Source organism: Dipodomys merriami, unplaced genomic scaffold (genome assembly GCF_024711535.1).
Source record: "Dipodomys merriami isolate MVZ:Mamm:240054 unplaced genomic scaffold, mDipMer1.0.p SCAF_750, whole genome shotgun sequence".
NCBI classification, from domain to species: Eukaryota; Metazoa; Chordata; class Mammalia; order Rodentia; family Heteromyidae; genus Dipodomys; species Dipodomys merriami.
Window position 1 is genome coordinate 327,744 of NW_027206347.1, and position 24,856 is coordinate 352,599.

The window sequence follows — 24,856 nt, forward strand, 5'->3', positions numbered from 1 at the left end:
GCCAAGTGCTCTACCACTTGAGCCACAGTGCCACTTCTGGTTTTCTGGTGGTTTATGGAAGATATGCCAGCCTAGGCTGGCTCTGAACTGTGACCCTCAGATCTCAGCTTCCTGAGTAGCTAGGATTACAGGTGTGAGGCACTGGCACCTGGCTTTATTTATCTTTGATGGTTGCTTATGACAGATGAACGTAGGCTATTAGTCAGGACCAACAAAGTTAATCCACTAAGAAGCACAGACAAGAAACTTCTTAGACTTTGTGGATCCTAGGATCTCTGGACCTACTCTTCTTCCTTCCTCTTCTTTTGAACACTGCTTTAACAATGCAAGGATTATCACTAGCTCACACCAACAGTCTGATGGGGCTACTACCTCTGGTCTCGAATCACAGCTCATTTACTCAGGCCTAAGGTAGAAAAAACAAAATGTAACCACCAGACACTTTGGGGACACATTTCAAGCAAAATCGTGACCAGTCTTGCCTCAACCTTTGCATCTATGAGTAATAGAAGAAATCATGTGGAGACAGTGATTCACAGACTCCGGGCTATTCAGTGGGTACAGCAGAGCTGCTGGAAGCTCTTCAGTCATTCCTTCAGAGAGCTCTGTCCATTGTGATGAAGATTTGTCCCCTGCTAGAGGCTTACCTGGAACTTGTCTTGGAATACAAAATTGGAAAGACTCACCATTTTCTCAATTTGAGAGGGAGGCTCAGAGCATAGCCGCACCCCTCCCCCCAATGCTGCTTTATCACTTTCCTCCTTTTTTTTTTTTTTGGTACCACTTCTGTTGTTCACAGTCTTTGGTGATAGCCCTGCTACCCACACTTTTAGGGCCAGTGAGTGGATCCATGTGGAATGGAGGGGAAAGGAGTTGTTTCATCACTTTGGAGGCTTCTGGCTACCATGAACAGAACCCTGTGGCACAAATGAATTTAAATAAACAACATCAGATATATACCACGTGCAGGTACAGAAGGAAGGATGTGTCAAGATAAGACGCAGAGAGTAGCTGGGTGGGGATGCATCATGGTTTATTTTGGCATATCTATTCAACATATTAAGTCCATCTTTGGGAATAAGATGGGTGGCCTTGCTCTAGGAGACATTGTCTGCTGTTGCTTCACAGAGACAGGAAACTTCTCCCCTCCTCCCTTACACCCTTGACATGCATTCCCTCATTGGCCAGAACTGCATCACCTGGCCAATTCCTGAGCCAATCATTGATAAGAGGAATTTAGAAAACAAGCCCTGGCTGAGAAAAATTCTCTGGGGTTGAACAGATAGCTGTTTGGGCTGCCACTGCCCTTTTTAAAAATTCACTGTGTATTTTTGTTTGTCAAGCAGATCACATCTGGGACACTGGCAGAGAGGAAAGTGGGTAGAACTTTTCTTCTTCAGGGGAGAGATAGGGAGAGTTCTTTCTCTGCAAATCCCTTATCTGAGCAAACCTAGGTCCTGGGAATGAATGGACTCGGAGGAAGGCATTAGAGTGACAGGGAGGAAGAGGAAGAGGTGAAGCTTCAGAGTGAAGCCCGCCTCCTACTTCCTTCTCCATCTTTCTTTACTTTTTCTTCTTCTAAAGTTTCTGTTCTCTGCAGAGACCCAAGCATCCAGAATAGAAGCTCCCAATAGATTTATCTACTCATTTATCCTTCTCTGGGAACAATTGCTTTGTTAGCAGTGAAAAGATTTTTTCACCCAATCTTTGTTTTCACCCTTGTGGGCTTTCTGCTTATTATTGGTTGTTTTTTTTTTTTTTGTTTTGTTTTCTTGCTTTTCCTTTTTGTACCAGTCCTGGACACTGTCTCTGAATTATTTTTTGCTCAAGGCTGGCACTCTACCACTTGAGTCACAGCTCCAATTCTGGTGGTTTCTTTTGTTAAATTTTTTGGGGGGGGTCCTGTCATGGGGCCTGAACTCTGGGCCTGGGTGCTGTCCCTCAGCTCTTCAGCTCAAGGCTAGCGCTCTACCACTTGAGCCACAGTGCCACTTTCTGGCTTTTTTTCTTTTTGCTTATGTTGTGCTTAGGAATTGAACCCAGAGCCTCAGGCATGCAAGGCAAGCGCTCTACCACTGAACCACCTTCCCAGCCCTGGTGGTTTCTTTTGGTAGTTAATTAAAAAGAAGAGTCTCACAGGCTTTCCTACCCAAGCTGGCTTTGAACTGCGATCCTTAGATCTCAGCCTCCTGAGTAGTTAGGATGACAGCGGTGAGCCACAGGCTCCTGGCTCTGCTGATTATATTTTAAGCTTAAAATTGAAAAGCTTCTCTTTGAAATCTTCGCTTATGTGTCAAATGTCACTGGAGAGTTGGAACCAATTTACCATGTGTTTATATCATTTCATTCATTCCCTAATGCATTAATTCATTCATAATCCTGTAATATCATAAGCACAAGTCCAATGCTGTCCCTTCTTTCTTGCCATAGGGGGGATTTGGGCATGCCCTTTGAGGCCAGACTCCCAGGAGAGTCAAAGGAAGAAATACCAAGGACTGAGGCAAGTACTGAGAAATATAGTCCCCAAATTCCTTCCATGGAATTTTGCTCCAGAATCCATGCTGCCTGAATCCTGGAATAGGTCACCTGCCTAATCTTGTTTCACAGACAAAGTTGGCACAAGTCAGCTGATGCTTTCTGTTGATCTATCCTCCACATCGTCAGGAAGGAGACCACATAATTACATGACCAGAAGATCATGTGACCGTGTGACCACACGTCTCTTTCGCTGCTCCAAAGATGGCAGACACGTGGGATGGGGAACCACATTGGTTTCTGCATCAGGCTGACTCATTCCTTCTGTCTCTACTCCTTTCCAGCATCACAAATCTTGAGATAATGTTTGCCTGTTCTTCAGTTTTCTGGTCTACCTAATGGGAACAAAGATAACGTTTACCTCACAGGGTGATTGCAAAGATAACTCATGGGAAGTCTCTGGTCTAGGCCCTGCCTCTAACAGTGCTCAATACACTGTATTCTTTTTCCTATCTGAAAGTGTATTTTGGTCCCAAACAGTACTATTTTCATAAGCAGAGAAGCATGATCATATGCTGTTGCTGTTTAGAAGGAGGTCATCAGCAAAAGGTTGTTGCTCAGACTGGATCTCTCTCCTGCTTGGGGGCTCGAGTTGTTTGGTCACCCCATGCCTGTCGCTCCCTCAACATGTTAGAATTGAGCTGCATGTCTCACTTTGAACTATGATAATTGCCAGTAAACACTGGGCATAAACTGCATTGGAAATGATTCTTGAAGAGTTTAGCGGGACAGAAAATACACAAATGCAGAACATAGGCAACTAGACTAAGAGCCTTGACCATTGCCAAATGTAGAGTAGCAAAGAGATCAAGGAGAAAACTCCATGATTATTTCATCCACATGAGTCTCTCTGCCTTCGTTTGTGTGTGTGTGTGTGTGTGTGTGTGTGTGTGTGTGTGTGTGTGTGTGTGTGTGTGTTTAAAAGAGACAATATTATGATGATATTATATTGTGCTATAAATCCCCCAGATTGGTACCCACAGACGGTTTTGCTTGACCCACAGAAGATTTTAGACTTTCAAATTAGTTTGTCAGGTCTGGTGCCTGTGGCTCACACATGTCATCCCAGATACTCAAGAGGCTGAGATCTGAGGATCAAGGTTCAAAGCCAGCCTGAGCAGACCAACTGGAGAGGCTCTTATCTCCAATTAATCAGCAAAAAAGACAGAGGAAGAGGTGTGGTTCAAGTTGGTAGAGCACCAATCTTGAATTTTTTAAAAAGCTAAATCAGAGCATGAAACCCTGAGTTCAAGTTTCAGTGCCCACTACCACACACAAATTAGTTTTCAACATTTAAAGAATAGATGGTTTCATTCTGCATCTGGAGGAATAGATAGCTGGAGTTGAAAATTGCTACCATTAAAAAATGTCATTCTAGCTGGGAGCTGGTGGCTCACATCTGTAATCCTAGCTACTCAGGGGGCTGAGATCTGAGGATCTCGGTTCAAAGCAAGCCGGGGCAGGAAAGTCTGTGAGACTCCTATCTCCAATAAACCACCCGAAAACCGGAAGTAGCGCTGTAGCTCAAGTGGTAGAGCGCTAGCCTTGAGCTGAAGAGCTGAGGGACAGCGCCCAGGCCCAGAGTTCAAGCCCCATGACTGACAAAAAAAGAAAAAAAACATCCTTGTTATTATAAAATAAATGATGCACAGAGGGGTTACAGTTCCATAAGTCAAGTCATGAGGACAATTCTTCTTAGCCAGTGGTCACCCCTTCCCATGCTCTCTTGCAGTGTTTCCTCCACTCCCATCTCCACCAGTAAGTTGGATAGTTCATTTAAAAGTGTCCATTGAGTACTGTTACAGCATTGGTTCACCCTTTGTCCCTCCATTTCTATGCCTCCAACTTCCCACCATTTGAAAGGCCAGAAAGGTGATTGGGGGGGGCAGGGGAAAGGGGGCGCTACATTTCCTGGAACTTCATCTCCACTCACCCATATGGATCAGTGGAGTTTGCTGCCTGTATCCCTGAGCAGATCATCTGCTTAGCATGATCCAGATTCTTCTGAGGGTTCTAACTACAGCAAGGCTTGCTCCATTCTTCCAGCCAAAAGGGGAAATAAAGGCAGATTGATATTTTCCTGTCTGTCTGACATTTCACCCCCTGTCCCAGAAAGAATGTGTATCATTAACTTTATTGATCATAACAGCCATTATTTAGTAGAATTTAGGATGATTTCAGCACCTTCTCTCAATGGCTTCTTTTGAATTGTAGGCATTAACTTCTCCCACTTGGTAGAAGAGGAGACAGAAGTTCAAAGAAGCTAAGGAATTTACCGGGCCAACCTCTGATGCAGATTGACTGACAAAACACAACCCCCTGCCCTGGAACATTAAGTAAATATGATAAACTGTACTTCTCCTTTTCTGTTCTTTATCATATCTAAACTGCTACAGGCAAAAGAAATAATAATCCTTGGAGAAGTATAAGATGTTATAGTTGTCTAAAATGGTTCTCATATGGGGCTGGGAAGGTGGCTCAGTGGTAGAGTGCTTGCCTGCATGCATGAGGCCCTGTGTTCTATTCCTCAGCACCACATAAGCAAAAAGAAAAAAATCTGGAAGTGGTGCTGTGGCTCAAGTGGTAGAGCGCTAACCTTGAGCTGAAGAGCTGAGGGACAGCGCCCCGGCCTAGAGTTCAGGCCCAACGACCAGACCCAAAATTTTAAAAAATGGTTCTCATACAACAAAAAGAGATGACTATAAGGTCAACAATGAAATTAAAACAATCCTTTGAAAGACTCATATTACTTAAAGAATAACCTAGATAATCATGTATTTACTACTGAAATTAAGTTTTGAATGTATAAAAATGGCACTGAAGCAATAGAGAATGGCCCTAGTTCTCTCTAACCAAATAGACTTAGGGTCCCATATGCAGTTCCCCCAAGAAATAGACAATAACGAATAAACAAACATGCAGAGAATCACAGGAATTTGCACACACAAAGATGGAAAATCTCAAAGTCCACCCCCTGACCCCTCATGGCAGTGCTGTTAAGCATTGAAAGGGGCCCACTGCTTGTGTCTTCAGGAACACCAGCCAATCTCAAAAGGCAGACACAGAAAACTCCCATAGCACTGGACACAGACCAGGCAGAGACCAAGACCAGAGACCAGGCACAGCAACACCCAGTCAGAGACAGCTCCCACTGCCCCACTGCTCAGCCCACAATTGATATGAAGGAACATAGTGGCCTACCAACCTGAAATCTGCAACAATAGATACAGAAATCTGCCACAGCACTGACAGTCAGCCAAAACCAGTTCTAGGATCAGTAAGTATCAGGCTGGAGCCACTCGCCCCACACAGGAGACCAGTACTGCAGCACTGGTTAGTGACCCACAGAGGTTGATCTGGACCTCTCTCCCTGCTAAGAAGGAACAGCACACTTGAAGCACACAAAGAGGCCTGAGCCCTTCCATATTCCCACCACCCCAACTGCTGGCTTCCAGTGGAAGGCTACAGGAACTCCAACTAGACAGGTGCTAGGACCCTGTATCCCCCATAGCACTGGCTATCCAGAGAAAGGTCAGTGTGAGAACCAACGTTCACTCACCCACAGGGACATGCCCCCTCATCCCAGAGTAGTCCAAATCTCGGCCCTCCCTAACAGACAAGACAGGCACTGGTAGAGGGCTCTCCTGTCAGAAAACACAAACATGTGTGCTAACCAGCCACCTGTAGAGCATTTCCACCAGGAACAGCCAAGTGAATGCATGCACCAGCCCTATACAGGAGTGCAAGCTGCCTAGGTGCCAAACCCTGACGAGAACTGCAGGCCCATTAAACATTTGCAGGTCAAATCACAGGTACATGCTGTCCACCAACAGAGCACACCCTTGTTGGTAGCTGCAGCACTGAACCCTGCCAGGACCCACTGGTCCCTGTCTGGAACTGCAAAAAGAGTAAATGTATGAGCAACAGGCAGAGCACATGTAAACACATACAAGATGCACCAGACCAACTGCTGGTCACTTGTTGGAAGAGAACCAACCCAGGGCCAAGGCACAAAAAAAGCCCTGTGCACAGTGAGGACCCCAATCCTTCTGAAGCCAATGCCTAACCCAGACTCCTGAAGCTAACTTCAGTCCCCGCTGCAGACCAGACCAAGCTCCTTTCAGTTATCCCAGGGCTGATTATGCACACAGGTGCTAGCCAGCTTGGGGACCCTGCTTCAGTTACCCTACCCAGTGTAAACCAGCCCAGGCAAAGTGAAGGCTGTTGGTACCTGACAGGCAAAAATTGGGCCAACAGACAAAGATTAGACTACAGCACCGACAATCCCTGAACCCAAATGCATATACCAAAAGGAAAGATTACAAGAGTCATGGACAGTAAAGAAAACAAACCAAATCCAAAAGCCAGCAGCAATCCAGGAAAGAACTACAGTAACAAGGAAGAAGAAATGGAGGACAAAGGAACCAGTAAAGAAATGATGGCCAAATTGGCCAATGAAATAAAAGGGAAGATGGAAAAGCAATTTCAAGAACACAAAAAGAAATATCAAAGAACTTCCAACACTTCAAAAAAGATACAGACAAAAATAGACACAGTATATACCTCATTAAAAGATAGAATTAACAATGAGACCTGATATAGGAACCATAAGTTGTCAATTTCCACAATGCAAACCATAATGGAAGCTATAGGTAACATAATAAGTGAGATGGAAAATAGAATATCAGGAGTTGAGGATAAAACAGAGAATCTGGAACAGCAATTAATAGGTATGGAAAAAAGAACTCAAAAATTACCAAAAGGAAATCCAAGAATTGGCAGAAAAAGCCAAGAACTCAAATCAACATATAAATTGGGATAGGTGAGATGGAAAAATTTCAAAAGAGTTATGGAACACCTATTCAATAAGATCATTACAGAAAATTTCCCCAGTCTTAAGAGAGAAAATCTCACCTGCATAACAGAAGCATATAGAACACCTAGTAGACACGATCCTAGAACACTTCTATACATATCATAGTAAAACCATTAGACCTGAGTAGCAAGGAACTGATTTTAAATGCCACAAAATCAAAGAAGGAATTACATTACAATGGAAAAATCAAAATCGCTGAGGACCTTTCCACATAAACCCTCAATGCAAAGAGCCTGATAATGTAGTTTCCAACAACTGCCTACTCAAATTGGTGTACCCAGAGAAGCTATCGAAATGAAAACCTTTCATGACAAAAATTAAAGAAATTCATGAACACTAAACCCACACTGCAAAAAATAATAAAAGAAGAATACAATCTGAAGAAAACAATTAAGATCAGGGAATCATATCAGACAGAAATCACTAGAAGATCAATTTAGTAAGCGCAGGGAAAGGAAAGAAGCAACAAGAGAACAAGAAAATGGCAGATAACATAACACATCTCTCTCTAATAATCCTAAACATTAACACACTCAAATTCTCCAATCAAAAGAAAAAGAACTACAGACTGGCTCAGAAAAGAAGATCCATGGGGGAGTTAGGGGGTGAGGGGAGATGGGAAGGAATGGGAAGGGATGGGAAGGGGAAACAAAGGAGGAGGCAACAATACTTGATAATAAATGTACTCATTACTTTGCCCATGTAATTGTAACCCCTCTGTACAGTATTTTCACAATATAAATAAATAAATAGCAAAAAAAGAAAGAAAACAAGATCTATTAATTTATTGTCTCCAAGAGACCCATCTCACAGCCAAAGTAAAAACAAACTCCAAGTCATGTTATTGAAAAGATCTTCCACCCAAATGTACCCTGTAAGAAGGCAGTAGTCACCATATGGATATCTGATAAAAAACAGACTTCTCATTAAAATCAGTACAAAAAGACAATGTAGGTCCCTACATATTAATAAAGGGAATGATCCATAAAGAGAAAATCATAGTGGTCAATGTCTGTGCACCAAACAATAGCGCATCTAAATGTGTTAAACAAAAACTCTTGGATTTACAGAACAAGAAAGACCCAAACAAAATAATAGTGGGAGAGTTTCACACTCCATTCTCACCAAAGGACAGGTCAATCAAACAAAACAAGCCAAGAAGCCTCTGAACTAAATGACACCATAACCTCTTCTCAGTAGCTTGTGGAACATTCTCCAAAATAGATAATTTTATAGTTCACATAAAGAACCTAAACAAATAAAGAGAATTGACATAATCCCTTGCATCCTATTAGACCATAGTGGAATTAAACTAGTTTGTAAGAACAAAGCATACTGTAGAAATTAGTCAAATACAGGGAGGCTGAACAGCACACTACTGAGTAACACCTGGGTCACAGAAGAAATTAGAAAGTTCTTCCAATTCAATGAAAATGGAAACACATCACAACAGCACCTCTGGGATACGGCAATAACAGTGCTGAAGGGAAAGACCTAAGCATAAAGAAAACAGAAGCAGCTCAAGTAAATAATCTCATGATATAATTAAAATTGCTAGAAAAGGAAGAAAAAAGTTAAATCTAAAGCTACATGGAGAGAGATGTTAAAAAAGGTTATGGCAGAAATCGAGATAGAAATTTTTTAAATATACCTGAAATTAATACAACAAAAAGCTTCTTCTTTAAAAAGTGATTAAATTGACAGACCACTTGTGAGGTTACCAAAAATGAAGAAGAAGGAGGAGGAGAAGGAGGAGGAGGAGGAGGAGGAGGAGGAGGAGGAGGAGGAGGAGGAGGAGGAGGAGGAGGAGGAGGAGGAGGAGGAGGAGGAGGAGGAGGAGAAGGAGGAGGAGGAGGAGGAGGAGGAGGAGGAGGAGGAGGAGAAGGAGGAGGAGGAGGAGGAGGAGGAGGAGGAGGAGGAGGAGGAGAAGGAGGAGGAGGAGGAGGAGGAGGAGGAGGAGGAGGAGAAGGAGGAGGAGGAGGAGGAGGAGGTGGAGGAGGAGGAGGAGGAGGAGGAGGAGGAGGAGGAGGAGGAGGAGGAGGAGGAGGGGGAGGAGGAGGGGAGACAAACCAACAAGATCTGGGATGCCACATGAAAAATTACAAAGTAGCCTTCATCCCACAGATGCAAGATACATACACAAGATATATACATACATACCTACATGCCACATATGCAAATCCATAAATGCAATTCAGCACATCAACAGAGCCAAGATCAAGAACCACATGATCATCTCAACCGATGTACAAACAGCCTTTGACAAAATCCATCCACTCCTATTCAAAGAATATAAGGCACTTATATTCAAAGAACAGAAGGAAAATTCTTTAAAGCAACAAAAGTAACATATCATAGACCAACAGCCAAAAGAATACTACATGGGGAAAAACTAGAACCATTTTCCCTAAAATCAGAAACAATGCATAGATGCCCACTTTCTCCATTCTGCTTCAATATGGTTACAGGATCCTTAGCCAGAGAAGTAAGGCAAGAAAAGCACATTCAAGGGATCCACATAAGGACAGAAGAAATGAAACTATCCTTATTTGCAGATGACATGCTGTTATATCTGAAGGACCCCAAATACTCCACTCCCAAACTCATAATAGACCACTTCAGCAAAGTAGCAGAATACAAAATTAATCCACAAAAATGAGCAACCTTTGTGTATGCCAACAATGTTCAAGCAGAAAGGGAAATCATGAAAACAACACAATTTGCAATAGCCTCAAATATATATATAGGAATTAACCTAACCAAAGATGTAAAAGATCTATTTAGTAAAAACTATATACATCTAAAAAAGAAATCAGACACTAGGAAAGTGAAAGACCTCTCATGTTCTTGGAGAGGTACAATCAATATTGTGAAAAAGGCTATACTGCCAAGCACCAGTAGCTCACACTTGTAATCCTAGCTACTCAGGAGGCTGAGATCTGAGGATCACAGTTCAAAGCCAGCTCAGGCAGGACCAAGGCCCCGAGTTCAAGCCCCATGACCAACCAAAAAAAAATGAAAAAAAAATGGCCCAATAATATAAACATTAAATGAAATCCCCACCAAAATCCCAATGGTGTTCTTTACTGAAATAGAGAAAACAAATAAAAAAAATTCATGTGGAACAACAAAAGACCTAAAATAGGCAAAGAAATTCAAGTTCTACAAGGAGCCATGATAATAAAAACAGCTTGGTATTAGTACCAAAATAGAACCAAAGACCAATGAGATTAGAAGACCTAGAAGTAACACCACATACTTTCAGTTATCTGATATTCAACAATGGATCCAAATACATACAGTAGGGAAAACATAGCCTCTTCAACTATTGGTGCTGGAAAAACCAGGAAGCCACATGCATGTTTGTCAACATGCACTAACATCAATTCAAAATGGATTAAAGACCTCAACCTCAGACTCAAAACTCTGAAACTACTGTAAGACAGTGTAGGAGAGACTTTAGAACTTATAGGCTCAGGCAGGAATTTCCTAAATCAAATCCCAGGGGAACTACAGATTGGAGAAAGACTCGACAAATGAAAAGACATAGGTACTAAACAAGGAAGACAGCCAATCAATTGGGAAAAATCACTACCAGCAATACATCAGACAAGGCCTAATATTCCATATAAACAGGGAACTCAAGAAACTAAGCCCCTCCCAAGTCTAATAAACCAATCACTAAATGGGCAATGGACCTCAAAGGAGGTTTCTTAGAATACAAGGTAAAAATGGCAAAGAAACTGTCATCCCTGGCCATAAAGGAGATTTAAATCAAAACAGTCCTGAGATACCATCTCACCCCAGTTAGACTGGCCAATATTCTGAATTCAGACAAAAACAAATGCTGGCGGGGATGTGGAGAAAAAGGAACCTATTGCACTACTGGAGGGTGTAAACTAATACAACCACTCTGGAAAGCAGTCTGGAGGTTCCTCAAAAAACTAAACATAGACCTTCCCAAAATCCAGCCATACCACTCCTAGGCATTTATTCTGAGCATCATGAACCAGAATATGAACAGGATACCTGCACATCCAAGTTCATTGCTGCAATATTCACAACCTCCCACAAGAAGCACTCAGATGTCCCACAACAGATGAATGGATACAAAAAATGTGGTACCTATAGCCAATGGAATTTTAAACAGCCATTACAAAGGATAAAATAATGGCATTTGTAGGGGAATGGATGTAACTAGAACAAATCATGTTGAGCAAGGTAAGCCAAGATTATGGAGACAAAAGGTGCATGAGCTGGGCGTCAGTGGCTCACGCCTGTAATCCTAGCTACTCAGGAGGATCACAGTTCAAAGCCAGCCCGGGCAGGAAAGACTGTGAGACTCCTATCTCCAATAAACCACTAGAAAAATGGAAGTGGCGCTGTAGCTCAAGTGGTAGAGCACTCGCCTTGAGCTGAAGAGCTGAGGGACAGCGACCAAGCCCAAAGTTCAAGCCTCATGACCAACAACAACAACAAAAAAGGTGCATGTTCTCTCTGATATGCAGATGTTAGATTTAAAGCACAACAAGATATGATCAAGTATACAGGGTTCTAGACACAGATATATAGTGAGACCAAAAGAGGATAGCCTTAGGAGAAAAGCACCAAAATGTAATACACAAGCAGCTCTTCATATATATATATATATATATATATATATAAATCATAGACATATATATAAAATCATACACATATTGAAAAGAACTCCAAAGAAAACAAAGGACTTTTTCTTAATTTGTCTTATCATTTTTAGATTACTCTATTTTTTTACCTCATATATGGTGTATTCACATGCATATGTGAAAAAAGGTGGGGACAGAGCACAGAATCAGTGGAAGACAAGTAAAAATAGATAGCAGTGGGGCTCATCAACTGCATTGGACATTGATGTAAGTGAACCAAGCAACTCGTGGAGGAGATGGAAAGAAAGGAAAGAGAGAATGAGGGAACAGATGATACTAAGGAAAAGGAAAGAAATGTACTTATCACCTGACATATGTAAATGTAACCTCATTGTATATCACATCTAAAACATCAATAAAGTAATTTTTTAAAGCTATGTATAATGGGGAATGGTAATACTCAGCACTGTGGAGGCAGAAGCAAGGGTACTGCAAGTTCAAAGCCATCTCTACAGTAAAATTTTTTGTCTCAAAAAAACAAAAAAAGGATATGGATGTTACAGGTCTTGATAGACCATGTGAGGTTCTGGGTTAGATCTCTAGCACAAAACAAAACAAAACAACAACAACAAGAACTATTCTTTGTATAATTAATTTACAGTGATAATTACTGAAAGAAATGGCCTATATAGGGCTGGGAAGGTGGCTCAGTGGTAGAGCGCTTGCCTTGCATGCATGAGGCCCTGGGTTCGATTCCTCAGCACCACATAAGCAAAAAGAAAAAAAACACGGAAGTGGCACTGTGGCTCAAGTGGTAGAGTGCTAGCCTTGAGCTGAAGAGCTGAGGGACAGCGCCCAGGCCCAGAGTTCAGGCCCCACGACTGGACCCAAAAATAAATAAATTAATTAAAATGCCAAAAAATATTAAAAAAAAAAGAAATGGCCTATATAAATAAAAACCAAGAAAGAAACCAACTAAAATGGTGCACAATAGAATCTGGCAGGGGGGAAAACTACAAAGGAAACATCACATCTGCAAAATCTAGTTTCAAGAAACATTAGTATGTATAAAAATCTTCAATATATAATTAATTTTTTTTAAAAAGTTTTTAATTCCTCCTGAAACCTCTAGACCAAATTTTTTTTTCACTGAAGAAAAATGTCAGGTGATTTTGACACAGTAAATAATTTTACAATAAATGATGTCCTAGGAGTTGGCACTTGTAGTTTTAAAACGTGGCTTGGGAAAATTGGGAGGGAGCAGAGGAAGGGCTGATATTGTCCAAAAGAAATGGACTCGTTAATTGCCTTATGAAATTGTAACCATTCTGTACATCAACTATATAATTATAAAAATATTTTTAAATATGCCAAGTTAAAAAAAAAAACCTCAGAAGAGTTCCGGGAAGATGGCGGAGGAGAAGCTGGAATCTGAACAAGCTCTCGCATAGAAAGTAGTTTTAGAGTTCCAGTAAACAGTCCTAAGCCAGAGAATCACACCAAGTGTGCCATCACAGGACAGAGAGTTAGACAAGAGAGGGGAAGCCAAGGAAACGCATCAGTTGCCGCTCCGGCGGCGGCGGGGTCGCGGCGGCAACCACCGCCGCGGAGTCATACCTGAGACACAGAGAGCCGGAGATGAAGGAGCCAGACCCAGCGGACGAGCGGATTCTACTCAACACCAACAAGAACCGACAAGAAGCAAACATCTTTATCCTGCTGTTTGCAGACCAGAGACGACCCAGGATCCAAGACTCGGCGTGAGTACAAGCCCGAAGTCCTCACTCCTCAGGGAGCAGAGGAGGGAAGGCCACCCCTCCCCCCCCCAGCACCGGTGATCTCCATCTTGGATACCGACAAAGCTCGGAGGAGCTTCTAGCTCCAGCTCAGGCCTTGGAATAAAATGAGTCATTTAGCAGGTCACAAGAACTTAACGGCAAAGTGACCTGCCAGACTCAGCTCCATCCAGGGAAAAGTCACCCAGCTCAGGCGCCAGCCATCGGAGTGCCTTGCCTCACTGGGTAACCAGAGCCAGAGGCTGCCCCTCCCTCTAGCAGCCACCACAATCAATTGAAAAACAGAAACCCTGAGAATGGCTCCAGGCTGGGCACTGTGAGCTTTATCACAAAATAGCCCCAGGGAAAAGCTACTGTTTGTTGAAAGGCCTCAACTCTACCCAGAACCTAGCCTCATCACCACATCCCCCTCTTTTGTGACTCTCAAAGCAGACCACCCTCCCAGAAAACTAACCTGGGAGGGGGAATCTCAAAATCTTGGGTAAAGCAGAGCATTTTTCTGCCTCTTCCAACCAACCGACTTAAGAAACCAATCAAGCCACAGTTCCTCAAGCTGACCAGAGACTCCAACAAGAGACTGGTGGCAGACAAAAGGGAGATACAGGATTCTTCCCACTCCTCCCCCCCCCAAAAAAAAATCAAAAGACTTTTTTTTTCTTTTTCTTTTTTCTTCTTCTTCTTCTTCTTTTCTTTTTTTTGCTTGTTTTTTGTTTTTTGTTACCTTATATATATATATATATATATATATATAAATTTTTTTCCCTTCTAAAACTTTTATTAATCTTTAATTTTTGCCTCTTCTGAAAAAATAATTGGTTTCCAGTAACTTTTTTTTTCTCATCTTTTAATTTTTATTTTAGGAATACGTGAATGAGAGTTTTCCTTTCTTTTCTTGTCTTCTTTCTCTTTTTCTTTCTTTCTGAATTATCTTTTTGTTTTTTATCTAGCTCTACTGAACTTCTGATCTTTTCTTCTCCCTTTCCCATCCTTAAAGCTTTTCACATCTCCTCTATGTCCCTCCCCTTCTCTGAACATATTCACATTCCTCTCTAAATAGACGGTCTTTTAAGCTCTATAATAACATTAATTTTTACGTTTCTATTCTTTTTCTGGTCTCTCTTTATTCCCCTTTCCGTCTCTTCTTTTTCTCTCTCTCTCTACTTGCATTCTACCCAACCCATTTCCTGCACTGTGATTAGGACATAGTTAACTCTCCCTGTGCCTCCCCACACCAATCTATTCCTATTTTTTACCCACATCTCTCCCTAATCCTAATAATTTCTGGTTTTCCAAATTCTTTTCTGCGGTTCGAAGTCCTTTAACATATAGTCGTTTGATGTTGAATAGATGTATCTGTTGAACTAGATTGTATCTGTAGACTATTGACTGTACAAATGCAAACTTTGGTTGATGGTTGCCTTAAGATATTGTTCTAGCACAAAACTGGTGCAATCTTTATCTCAAATGGGCCGAGTAAGCCGGAAAAACACAAGAAAAATGGCAAATTCGGGTATCTCAATTCCCAACCTGGATAATCAGGGATTAGAACAGATAAAGAATAATCCAGAGGAGAGTTCCCAAATAGCTCTACAAACACTAATAGCAAACATGATAAATGAGAAGTTTGACAATGTACAAAGGACTCTGTATGAGTGTGATAGGGAGAGAGAGGAGGCATCCCAGAAGTTTATACAGGAATATCATAAGCGTGAGGAAGCTTCTCAAAAACTGATACAGGATTTGCGTGAACAACTTGAGAATACTCAAAGAGAAAGGGAGGAATGGCGTGAGCAGGCAGAGAACACTCAAAGAGAACTGCAGGAATCCCACAGAAGGGAGGAAACTAATCAAAGAGTAATTCACGAATTAAGAGACCAGGTAGAGAATACACAAAGATCACTAAAGGCATTCATGGAATCCATTAACAAAGAGCTGAAGGAAGTCAGGGAGACCACAAAGGGAATGCTGAATGGAACCCAACAGAAGGAATGGGAGTCCAAAGAAACCATAACCAATCAACTAAGTGATTTGAGAACAAACACTGAACACCAAATTAAGGAAGTAAAGAAATTCATACAAGACCTAAAACAGAGCTTCAACAAAGAACTTGAAGCCATCAAAGCTGACCAATTAGAAGGAAAAGAAATAAAAAACAAAGTAGAGAGTCTTGATAGCAGGTTAGACCATGCAGAAGATCGAATCTCAGGGATTGAAGACAGCCTAGATATTATAGAGAAAGAACATACAACCATCCAAGACAAGTCCAAGAAATATGATAGGTCTATCCAACACCTGGAAGACACCATCAGAAGGCCCAATCTAAGGATAATGGGTGTAGAGGAGCACCTAGAAACAGAAGTTAATGGTCTAGGAAATTTGTTTAACAGGATCCTAGCAGAGAACTTCCCAAACATACAAAAAGATAGGCCTATTCAGATACAAGAAGCTTTTAGAACCCCAAATAGACCAGACCAGAATAGGACATCCCACCGTCACATTATAATCCACACAGGATCAACCCAGACCAAGGAAAAGATCCTTAAAGCTGTCAAGGAGAAAAGGTTAATCACCTATAAAGGGAAACCAATTAGAATTACCTCAGATTTCTCAGCAGAGACAATCAAAGCAAGAAGAGCCTGGAATGACGTGTGCCATGCCCTAAAAACAAACAACTATCAACCAAGAATGCTGTGCCCAGCTAAACTCTCCTTCATAACTGAAGGCCAAATAAAAACCTTCCATAGCAAAGAAAAATTGAAACAATACATCTCCACCAAGCCAGCCCTGCAAAAGATTCTTAAAGATGTCCTACACATAGAAAACGAACAAGAACGCAACAAAGGCCAAGAAACTGCACCCAAAATGAGAATCCAAGAACCTTAGGAAGAACCCAGTTTTCACAGCCCCCAAGAAGGTGGATAACATGGCAGGAACTCCCAAATACCTCTCAGTCCTATCTCTTAACCTTAACGGACTGAACTCTCCAACTAAGCGACATAGACTGTCTAGTTGGATTAAAAAACAAGACCCTTCTATCTGCTGCCTGCAGGAGTCACATCTCGCCTGTAAAAACAAACATATTTTCAAGGTTAAAGGCTGGAACAAAATCTACCAAGCAAACGGCCCTCATAAACAGGCGGGAATTGCAATCCTAATATCAGATAAAATAGACTTCAAATTAAAATTCGTGAGAAGAGATAAAGAAGGTCGCTACATACTAATTAAAGGATCTCTCCTTCAGGAGGATATTACAATTCTAAATATCTATTCGCCAAACAATGGAGCACCCAAATTTATCAAAGAAACACTACTTTCCCTCAAATCCCATATAGATCCAAAGACATTAATTGTTGGGGATTTTAACACACCACTCTCCCCACTAGATAGATCAACTTGGCAAAAACTCAACAGAGAAACCGCAGATCTATACAGCTGCATAGATCAACTAGACTTAACAGACATTTACCGAACATTTCACCCAGCAGCATCAGAATACACGTTCTTCTCAGCAGCACATGGAACGTTTTCTAAAATAGACCACATTTTAGGCTACAAAGCAAACTTGTCTAAATTCAGAAACATTGAAGTTATACCTTGCATTCTCTCTGACCACAAGGGAATAAAATTAGAACTCAACACCAAAAGTCACCAAAGAAAGCCCGGTATCATATGGATGCTGAACAACACCCTGCTGAATCATGAGTGGGTCATGGAAGAGATTAGAAAGGAAATTCAAATGTTCATGCTATTCAACAAAAATGAACACACAAATTACCAGCTCCTCTGGGACACAGCAAAGGCAGTACTCAGAGGCAAGTTTATAGCTCTGAGCTCCTACATCAACAAATTGGAGAGATCGGAAACTAACAATTTAATGACACATCTAAACCTCCTTGAAAAAGAGCAGCAAGATAAACCCCAATCCAGTAGATGGAAAGAAATAATCAAAATTAAATCAGAATTAAATGAATTAGAATCCAAAAAAACTATAGAAAGAATCAACAAAACAAAGAGTTGGTTCTTCGAAAAACTTAACAAAATTGACAGACCCTTAGCAAACCTTATCAGAAAAAGGAGAGAACACACCCAAATTAATAAACTCAGAGATGAGAATGGAAACATCACCACGGAAACAACCAAGATTCAGAACATTATAAGGGAATACTTCTCAAAACTTTATGCTAATAAGTTTGAGAACTTGACAGAAATGGACCTTTTCCTAGCAAATATTGACATGCCAAAACTAAACCAAGATGAGTTAAACCAGCTTAACAGGCCCATATCAAGCATTGAAATAGAAACAGCAATAAGAGACCTCCCAGCTAAGAAAAGTCCAGGACCAGATGGTTTTACAGCGGAATTTTACAAGGCCTTCAAAGCAGAGCTCACACCAATACTCCTCCAACTCTTCAATGAAATTGAAAGAGAAAGCTCACTACCGAACACATTCTATGAAGCCATCATAACCCTCATGCCAAAACCAGGCAGGGACTCATCAAAGAAAGAGAACTGTAGACCCATTTCTTTGATGAACATTGATGCAAAACTTCTCAACAAAATTTTGGCCAATCGACTTCAACAATTCATCCAAAAAATCATACACCATGATCAAACAGGATTCATTTCAGGGATGCAAAGCTGGTTCAATATACGCAAATCAATTAATATTATTCATCACATCAACAGGAGCAAGAATAAGAACCACATGGTTATCTCAATAGATGCAGAAAAAGCATTTGACAAGATCCAACACCCCTTTATGATGAAGGTTCTGGAAAAATTAGGAATCCATGGAACATTCCTCAATACAATAAAGGCTGTATATGACAAACCTACAGCCAGCATTATACTCAATGGTGAAAAACTAAAGCCATTTCCTCTTAACTCAGGAACAAGACAAGGATATCCACTCTCTCCAATTCTCTTCAATCTAGTATTAGAATGCCTAGCTACAACAATAAGACAAGATGCAGACATAAAGGGGATCCAAATAGGGAAAGAAGAAATAAAACTCTCCCTCTTTGCAGATGACATGATCTTGTATTTAAAGAATCCCATAGAATCCACTCCCAAATTACTCAAGCTGATTCAAAACTTTGGCAAAGTAGCAGGTTATAAAATTAACCCCCCAAAATCAATGGCTTTTCTATATGCCAACAATGAGAAAAGTGTGGCTGAAATTAGGAAAGCAACTCCATTTGTAATAGCCCCACAAAAAATAAAATACCTAGGAATTAACTTAACCAAAGAAGTGAAGGACCTCTATGATGAAAACTTTAAAATCTTGAAAAAAGAAATCAACACAGAACTTAAAAAATGGCAAAACCTCCCATGCTCCTGGATTGGCAAGATTAACATCGTGAAAATGGCAATACTTCCCAAGGCTATCTACAAATTCAACGCGATACCTATCAAAATTCCACCCTCATTCTTCAAGGAAATAGAGGAGGCAATCCAAAAATTCATATGGAACAATAAAAGACCCCGAATAGCAAAAACGCTCCTCAATGGAAAGAACACTGCTGGAGGAATATCAATACCAAATTTAAACTCTACTATGAAGCCATAGTAATCAAAACAGCTTGGTATTGGCATAAGAACAGACCTGAGGACCAATGGAATAGAATTGAAAACCCAGAAATGAACCTACAGACCTATAGCCATCTAATCTTCGATAACGAAGCTAAAACAATAGAATGGAAGAAAGACAGCCTCTTCAGTAAATGGTGCTGGCAAAATTGGTTAACTACATGTAGAAAAATAAAGCTAGATCCTTATATATCACCCTGCACCCGAATCAACTCCAAATGGTTCAAAGACCTTGAACTCAAAGCAGACACTCTGAAAACATTACAGGATGGAATAGGAGAAACCCTAGGTCTCCTTGGCTCAGGTCGAAATTTTCTGAATAGAGACCCGGAAGCACAACAAATCAAAGAAAGTTTGGACAAATGGGATTGCATAAGATTGCAGAGCTTCTGCAGGGCAAATGACATAGCTGGCAAGATCAATAGAAAGCCCACCGATTGGGAGAAGATCTTTACTAGCCATACAACGGACAAGGGTCTCATATCTAAAATATACTTGGACCTCAAAAAATTAAACCCTCCAACAACAAATCCTCAAAGAAAAAACTGCCCAATAAATAAGTGGGCGAAAGACTTAAAGAGAAGCTTCTCTGAAGAAGAAAGAAGGATGGCCAATAGACACATGAAGAAATGTTCAACATCCCTAGCCATAAAAGAAATGCAAATCAAAACAACATTGAGATATCACCTCACTCCAGTTAGAACAGCAAAAATCAAGAACTCTAACAACAACAGATGCTGGAGGGGATGTGGACAGAAAGGAACCTTACTTCATTGTTGGTGGGAATGTAAACTTGTTCAACCACTTTGGAAAGCAGTATGGAGGTTCCTCAAAAGACTTCACATAGATCTCCCCTATGATCCAGCAATCCCACTTTTGGGCATTTACCCAAATGTTTACAAACAAGACCACACTAAAGCTACCAGCACAACTATGTTTATTGCAGCATTATTTACCATAGCTAAGATATGGAACCAACCCAGATGCCCCTCAGTAAATGAATGGATCAAGAAAATGTGGTATATATACACAATGGAATTCTATGCCTCCATCAGAAAGAATGACATTTCCCCATTTGTTAGGAAATGGAAAGGTTTGGAAAAAATTATATTAAGTGAAGTAAGCCAGGCCCAAAGAAGCATAGGTCCCATGGTTTCCCTTATTTGCAATATCTAGTATAGGTATGAGTCAAGCGGAAAAGGTCAGATAATGTGATGTTAGGAAAATGAACCCTTAAATATGTATTTTAATGTTTTCGTTTCTTTCATGCATGTGTTTCTAACGCATTTATAAGATTATTTCTTTGTTGCTTTGTATGTCCCTCCCCCACAGTGTAACCCCTGCTTTCACTATATTTGATGTCAGTATAACATGTGGAGGAGATGGGGACAAACAAGTCGTTTAAGGATTCAGGTGGACCTGTTGCAACAATGAGAAGTACAAAATGTCATGTCAAAACCAGCTTTACAATGTCGGTGTGGGGGGGAGGGGGGTATAATTGGGTGGGGGGAGGGGGGTAAAATTGGGTGGGGGGAGGGGGGAGGCGGGGAAAGGAAGTGAAGGGTAAACAAAGGAGGAGGCTGCAATGCTTGGTAAGAAATGTATGCATTATCCTGCCCATGTAATTGTAGCCCCTCTGTACAGTATGTTCTCAAATAAAATAAAATACAATTAAAAAAAAAACCTCATAGATCTAAACATAACCCACATACTACAACACTTTAAATGAAAGCACATGAAACTTCATGTATTTGTGTTGCTTTGAAAATGACCTCTGTGTACACTTTAATGGGTTTTTTTGTTTGTGGTTTTAGTTTTGTCTTTGGATTGTTGTTCTTCATCACTGATGTCATGAAGCTTGGACTCAGCCTGGGTGCTGTCACTGAGCTCTTTATTTCGAGGATAGTGGTCTACCACTTTGAGCTACATCTCTAATTCCAGGTTTTGAGGACTGTTCATGAGTGCGCCACTAGCACCTGGCTACACTTCGGATTTTATTATTTTATGTCGGTTGTGGGGCTTGAACTTTGTGCTTGGGTGTTGTCTCTTCAAAATTCTACCACTGGAAACAAGGTCAATTCCGGTCTTCTGAAGATTAGAGTCTTACGGACTTTCTTGCTGGCTAATACTAATACTGTGTCTTTGAGAAATCATTAACGACAGCCCGAGATTTCTATAGGTAACAAAGGCCTGGATATTTTTTCATGACAAGTTGATTAAAGACAAAGCATTGGGGAAGCTTTACAGATATTTAAGAAAAGGACACAAAACACCATCTCTAGAAAGATGGCTTACATTTACATTTTCATTCTAAGAAGTCACCCTCTAAAACTTCCTTTCTATTCATAAAGTACAAGTAATTCCATCAAAAGATAGCAGCAGCACATAAATAGTCTGCAATATGATACAAAAACAGCAAAGATGTAAGCCATAACGTATTATGTAAAGAACTGAAAATATTCAAACAAGACCAAGAAAAATGATCCCATTTACACTATGTATCTCCTATATGCTTACTTATAGTACAGCATTATATGGGCCAACCTTGTCTATCTGCTTGTTTTCATTGCCAATTAGGCAGAAAATAGCCACAAGTGAAGGTGTGATACAAGAGGTAGACCTCAAGCCTTTAACAAAAAGCCAAGTAAGAAAAGCAAGTTCCTGACTTCAAACCCCAGTACTAGCACAAAAAATAAAATAAAACTATTATTATCTCGATGAAAATAATAGGGAAGGTAGTGCCATTACATCAGCATTTTAGAGCTTAAATATAAATAAATTGATGTTATTTAAATGAAATTATGAATGTATATGGAGGAAACAGAGATTATGTTTTCTAACTGTGGAGTCAGGGAGGAACTTTAAAGCAAAATGTAAATATCAGAAACAAGAAAAAAGATGGACTAATTTTGGCATAAGAAAGTATGTTGGTATATATCACTAACAAAAACTAGAATAACATATTTGTAAAAAAATAATCTGCAACATATTTGATAGGTAATATATGTTGTAAAAATATTTTTAAGCTTTCAGATGCAGAGTTGTAGCTCAACAAAATGGAGCTGGAAATTGAAATATAACAGGGGAAAGTAAAGGGGAGGAGTGTAAATGAATGAAGAGTGGGTAGTAATGGCAGTATGCAGTGATAATATTCAATGCATATCCTATGAAATGAGGAAAGTTGAAGAAATGGCTTGGGTTGGTGAGAGGGAGTTGGTAGAATGATGATAGGATTGATATTGAGTAAGATACTTTGTACTTATAAACTGGTACATTGACAGATAAACCCTTTGTACAACTACTTGAAGATAATCAAAATATAAAAAACAAAAAAAAATTAGCTGGGTGCCAGTGGCTACAACTGTAACTCTAGCTTCTTTGGAGGATTTGAGTATTGAAGCCAATCTGGGCAGGAAAATCCATGAGATTTTCACCTCTAATTAATCACCAAAATGTCAGAAATAAAAGTTCTGGCTCAAGTGGTAGAGCACTAGCCCCAAGCAAAAAGAGTTCAAAAATAGTGCCCAGACCCCATTGTTCAAGCCCTGTACCAACAGACACACACACACACACACACACACACACACACACACACACACACACACACACACACAAACAAATGTCTCAAAACTCACTAAAAAGAAATCTTCCTAGGCTGGTAGTAGTGACTCACACCTCTAATCCGAGCTACTCAGCTTGATATCTGAGGCACTTAGTTCAAAGACAATCCAAGCAAGAAGATCCTTGAACCTTATGTGTAAATAAATAATAAAAAACCAGAAGAGGGGCTGTGGCAATACACAATACAGGCACAAAAGGCAAAACAAAACTTGTTTCAGTCAAATAACATCATATATTATACTCAGAGTAATATAAATTGTCAAAAAGACCTTTTGAAAATATATACAAAAAGCACTAAAAATACTAGTACCCTTCAACCCACTGGCTGTAACAAAACAATAAAAGAGAGGCAATTGATAAGCTAAGATGATGTTTACCATGCTAATTCATAACTTAAAAAGTGAAGAAACATATAAACTAGCTAGTAGGTGATTGAATAATACAATACTTTTTATCATGACATTCAGACATACAATGATAGTCTACGTATATATTTATGTAGATAGATGATAAATAGCTAGATAGGTAGATATATGAGCAGAAATATATTTGCTGCTAATTATTCAATATTAAAAGCCTCCACAAGCATTTATATATTCCTATTCTAAGTTCTTGTCTCCTGCCTCAACATAAAAGGAAAATAAACATCCATAACTAGCATTTTACTTTTACAGGAACTGAGCACAATCTTCTCAAACAGCTCACTCCATCTTTCACCACACAGTCAAGCCCTCTACTTTTTAAATTTACATATCTCCTTTTTAAATTTGAGGCTAGAATTCTTACACTTCTCCCCCCTCCTCTCTCGTGACAACTAAAAGTGTAAATGGTCATCATGTTTTTTAAATATGCTCATTGAAGCCAGGACCCAATCACCTTCTTAGTCTTACTTTATTTCCATTCTTTTTGTTGTTGTTGTTGGTCATGGGGCTTGGATGCTGTCCCTCAGCTCTTCAGTTCAAGGTTAGCACTCTTAACACTTGATGCACAGGGCCACTTCCAGTTTTCTGAGTGGTTTATTGGAGATAAGATTCTTATGGCCTTTCCTGCCTGGGTTGGCTTTGAACCGTGATCCTCAGATCTCAGCCTCCTGAGTAACTAGGATTACAGGTGTGAGCCACCAGTGCCCAGCCTCACTTTATTTCCAAAAGAAAGCTTCCAGCTCTCAAAGCAGAGCCTTATACAAAACATGTACCAAATAAATTTATTCCATTAACATTTTCTATGTACCTACTGCATGACAGCAGGACAATACAATACTGTGTTTGGATCTCAAAGATCATGAAATATGTTCATGTATAAACATGACTAGTGCTTGGGAAAATTGGGAAGTGGAGTAGAAGTATCAATAGGTTATTGATATATTATTATCCTCACAATAGTATGTATATTAGCTCAAATTCCCAAAAATAGCTCAACAATGTCTTATGCATGTTTTAAATATTTGATAACAATATGTCTATATAAATATATCAAGTATCAATAGATATTTGGGAATAAGAGAGGTAAAATAGAGAAAAAAGGCTTTGATTAACCTAGACATAAACAATAAACAAGTACTACTATACTGAAGCCTGTATCTTGAGAGGTGGAGATTAACACTGTCAAATTCAGATTCACCATACATCTTCCAAGAATACAATTCTGAAGATATATAAGCAAAAGTTATGGTTATAGTTTGGAAAGAATCCAATGATAGATCTGAAGTTTGTCTTCCTTTCTTAGGGAAATAGAAATGTAAGAGGAAGATATCAAAACATTCCCAACACAACAGTTGATTTCCTCCTGGTATCATTTAGTGCAATTTAATCTAA

The 24,856-nt window shown here is 40.1% G+C and overlaps 1 long non-coding RNA gene across 2 annotated transcripts in view; it reads right to left on the minus strand.

Moving 5' to 3' along the window:
• Positions 1 to 801: 801 nt before the first annotated feature.
• LOC138818403 (uncharacterized) overlaps positions 802 to 24,856 on the minus strand; it is a 32,318-nt gene continuing 8,263 nt past the window's right edge. For both annotated transcript variants that reach the window (XR_011369109.1, XR_011369108.1), the window contains one exon: positions 802 to 2,870. This is a non-coding gene — a long non-coding RNA (uncharacterized lncRNA). The remainder of the gene's footprint in view (positions 2,871 to 24,856) is intronic.